General features: G+C 39.0%; 1 long non-coding RNA gene across 1 annotated transcript; it reads right to left on the bottom strand.

Annotated features, from left to right (window-relative positions):
• Nucleotides 1-2130: 2130 nt before the first annotated feature.
• Nucleotides 2131-3427, bottom strand: LOC113468044. Its single transcript, XR_003391912.1, has 3 exons — nt 3179-3427; nt 2771-2985; nt 2131-2349 (listed from the first exon to the last, which is right to left on the bottom strand). It is a non-coding gene; the product is annotated as an uncharacterized LOC113468044 (long non-coding RNA).
• Between the last annotated feature and the right edge of the window lie 1223 nt (nt 3428-4650).

Genomic DNA, 4650 nt, shown 5'->3' with positions numbered 1-4650 from the left:
TGATCAGAAAGTTGCTGCTCTTTGAAGATAAGTTGAAGTGCTTCAGCAAAATCACCAAATGGGGATTGCAGACTTTATTTTTCCAGTCTTGCATATTCAATTTAATTCTTTGAAGATAAGAAGCAGGCTAGGATGATTGTAGAGTTCGCTTTTGTTCTGGGAGCATTTGAGATGTGGATTTTGCAAACTTTGAATTTTTTCTTCTTCATAATATAGTTATTATTCTTTCAGTTTAAGTCAACATGACATTATTTAACTCCTTATTCGGGATATACTACATCAGGCTTCAGCAAAATCACCAAATGGGGATTGCAGACTTTATTTTTCCAGTCTTGCATATTCAATTTAATTCTTTGAAGATAAGAAGCAGGATAGGATAATTGTAGAGTTCGCTTTTGTTCTGGGATCATTTGAGATGTGGATTTTGCAAACTTTGAAAATTTTCTTCTTCATAATAATTATTACCTATTCTTTCAGTTTAAATCAACAAGACACTATTTAACTCCTTATTAGGGATATACTACATCATCTTAAACTTCACAGGCCAGCTTTTTGTGGGTATGCCAAATTCATGTTTATAATCCTCCTTCGAAAGAAAGAGAAAGAAGGTCGAGGATGTAGGAGTAGGAGGAAAAGAGGATGATTACAGACTATCCCCTATCTAGTAGACATTAACAAACAAGACTACAGATAAAAGGACAGACGAGTTGATATATTTCGACCACTACTTTGGCCATCATCAGAACAACATGAGTTGTTGTTCTTTATAAAATGCAATAGGCAGTTAAAATGTAGCATTTATGTATTAATAAATAGGTACAATAAAATTAAAATTTAAATTGTTTCCGAACTGCCACTTTTACTAATATTAATATTAAGTGTAGGTACCTAATTTATGAGTACCTTGATGTCCTTGATAGAAATTATCTCTATATGTATTACTCTTTAATTATTTCAATGTTTCTACTGCATTAAAACTATCTGTATAGTTTATAACTAGGTACATTTTTTTTTTTACATTTTTTATGACTTACAGTTACTTGTCAATATGTGACACCCTATCAAGTACCTAACTAACCTACTACTAATTTTAATGGAAATAATAAGAACCAAGCCCGATTTCAAGCTCTTGGGCGGTTAGTGCCTATGAAACTCTGCACTTTAAAACAAAACCTATCTTACTTAGGTATGATCAAATTCTCAAAGAAATCAAAATAAAATTACAAAATATTACACCTTTATTGGGAATTTGAATACACCGTTCTATTAACAGACGAATGCTTGAAATTAGCAAAAAGGAACGTTATTAGAACGGCCTGCCTTAAGCCAATTTCATGTTCTAAAAAAGCAGTAAAAGCGATAGTAAAATTGATTGATGTTTTCTAATCAAAATGTCATTAAACGTTGAACATCGCTAAAAATTGTCAGGCAAAGGGTATAAATATGAAGTCCTCTCAGTGTGACCACCAAGAGACCAACACAGACCAAGTGACTTACAATGTTAATACAGACAGTGCTATTTACGTTTGGCGTTAGTGTATGCCTGTGTACGGGTGAAAATCGGGTCGACGAGGTGGTGACAAAAGTGAACGACTTGGTGTCAAAAGGTGACCTAGCCTACGACAGCATCAAGCAAGTAGATGCGTTCAAGACTTATATTGTCAAGTGGAACAGAACCTACACGGATGACAATGAAATCAAGACGCTATTCTATTCTTGTCAATATGTGACACCCTATCAAGTACCTAACTACCTACTACTAATATTTTAATGGAAATAATAATAAGAACCAAGCTCGATTTCAAGCTCTTGGGCGGTTAGTGCCTATGAAACTCTGCACTTTAAACCAAAACCTATCTTATGATCAAATTCTCAAAGAAATCAAAATAAAATTACAAAATATTACACCTTTATTGGGAATTTGAATACACCGTTCTATTAACAGACGAATGCTTGAAATTAGCAAAAAGGAACGTTATTAGAACGGCCTGCTTCAAGCCAATTTCATGTTCTAAAAAAGCAGTAAAAGCGATAGTAAAATTGATTGATGTTTTCTAATCGAAATGTCATTAAACGTTGAACATCGCTAAAAATTGTCAGGCAAAGGGTATAAATAGGAAGTCCTCTCAGTGTAACCCCCAAGAGACCAACACAGAACAAGTGACTTACAATGTTAATACAGACAGTGCTATTTACGTTTGGCGTTAGTGTATGCCTGTGTGCGGGTGAAAATCGGGTCGACGAAGTGGTGACAAAAGTGAACGCCTTGGTGTCAAAGGGTGACCTAGCCTACGACAGCATCAAGCAAGTAGATGCGTTCAAGAATTATATTGTCAAGTGGAACAGAACCTACACATTCTCGGCTTTCTTTTTTTTCCTGCTGTCCCAAATTTTTAAAGGTTATTAAAGGTACTAAACCCATTGCCCTCACATCACGTGAGCTCGTGTCACACATGGAGACTCCTGTCAAATATAGTACATATCTACGTGATTTCACCCTCTCACGCCAGTCAGTATGGCTATCGTGAACGAAATCACCCACTATTACTACTAGGTATATTACGGGAGAACTTTGAATCACATTTTTCTGACGTGACATGACTCCCCATGATGTGAAATGACCTCACGTGACGTGGGGGCACTGTGTTTCTACCTTGTTGGAATAATTACCGGGTGTTCCGGGTAAAAATCGGGAAATCCGTATTTTTTCACCATTTTGCTAGTTTGTACCTTATATGCCGAAAAAAAAGTTGGCAACCCTAAACAGAACCTACACGGACGACAATGAAATCAAGACACGGTTCGAATATTTCAAAAAAGATGGCAAGGAGAACGATGAATACTATGGTACGAGTGGGTCCAGTGATAGATCACCGCAGGAGATATTGCTACACACTGGGCTGCGACTGACAGGGAAGGAGAAGGAGAGAGTAGAAGCGGACAGGGAGAGAGTGGAGAAGTTCCTGAAGGAAAGGGAGAAGGTACCTCTGCCCAAATCCCTTGATGGGTGGCAAGGAGAACGATGAATACTATGGTACGAGTGGGTCCAGTGATAGATCACCGCAGGAGATATTGCTACACACTGGGCTGCGACTGCGACTGACAGGGAAGGAGAAGGAGAGAGTAGAGGCGGACAAGGAGAGAGTGGAGAAGTTCCTGAAGGAAAGGGAGAAGGTACCTCTGCCCAAATCCCTTGATTGACGTGAATAAAAGGTGCTCAATCCGGTTGAGAGTCAGGGGCAGTGTCGATCTTGCTGGACCTTCGCAACAACTGTTGAGTTATTTAGAAATTTCATGTTTACTTTTGCCTTTATAGTCAGATCTATAATCTCATGTCAAAGTGTTAGTTATAATCTCTGAGCTCGAAGATTATTTGGACCGTCTCCGAGTCTCCTCAGATTAATAAATTTACAAACCAATATCCAAGGCCGCACTCTCTCTCTCTTCCTCCCTGTCACTTCCTTACTATATTTCTCTCTCCCTCTCTCTCCCCCTTTCCTTCTCTTCCTCCCCCTTTCTTTTTCTCTCTCCCTCTCCCTCCTCCCTCCCTCCCTCTCTCTACCTCTACCTCGCCATATTATTTTCCTTATTTTTCTAGTTTTATTTTTCTTTGCCCCCCTTCCTTCGACTTTTTTTTCCTTCACCATGACCTTTGCACCTAAAATAAACATTGGGAGTAGAAGAGTCAATAGTATCGTGTACCTAGTTTCCTATAGTTACCTGCAAACCTTGCATGTTTCGAGAACCTTAAGGAAGTGTCCAAATTATCACGAAAACCAGGAAACAGGATTACAGGAAATAAATCGTTTTAACCATGTCGATCGACATCATAATAAAGGATCAATTGGACGAAACATTGTCAAAGGGAAAGAAATGCTAGACCAAAAAATCTAGCAACATTAGAGCGCAAAATTAATTTTGCTACTTAGTCAGCCTAGTTAGCTTAGTTGGTAGTGCGTCTGCCTTGTAAGCGCTAGGCCGCGGGTTCGATTCCCGCCCGGCCCAAAGTCTAGATAGTGTTCCCATTTATTTTACTCCAATGAGAATTACCCCATCCATCCCATTATATTCCTCTTCGGTAGACTGCAGGGAAACAGGGAATCTACTTTCAGTACTAATCCGGGTTAAAATGGAATAGTGGAGGTGCTGAAAACCTCAACATTCCTTTGTTCCACGGATTAACCCCTCAACATCTTTTTAGAACATCTTGAACCTGTTAAACCATGTGGCTTAACCGAAAAGCTAACGTAAGCTGCAAGCTGAATTAAAGCCAGAGGGAGCTTCATACGTTCCCGGAATGAGCCCCAAGCAACGACCCCTATTACCGCACAGAGCGAAAAATATCCCACACTTAGCACATAAAACGCCTCCAAGTTACGGAAAACCCTATTGCGCCCGAAAAATTCGTATAAAATCTGGGTTGAAAAAAATCCCACATTCCACTTTGTTTTTAAAAGAAGTTTCGGGGGGAATTTTTATAAATTACCTCCCCCAAACGGGGTTTGTCCCTTTCGGAACATAATATGGGCTTAGTGGAAATTAATATGGGTATTAATCTGGATGAAGGAGGGAATTTCAGGGAGGGAGGGAATTTCAGGGAAGGAGGGAGGGAATTTCATTTGTAAGGTTAAAAGCTTTTTTCTCGTCCCC

This window comes from Diaphorina citri, unplaced genomic scaffold (genome assembly GCF_000475195.1).
Source record: "Diaphorina citri unplaced genomic scaffold, Diaci psyllid genome assembly version 1.1 scaffold630, whole genome shotgun sequence".
Classification (NCBI taxonomy): domain Eukaryota; kingdom Metazoa; phylum Arthropoda; class Insecta; order Hemiptera; family Psyllidae; genus Diaphorina; species Diaphorina citri.
Note: the sequence above shows the minus strand (reverse complement) of the source record. Positions and strands in the feature narration are given on the sequence as shown.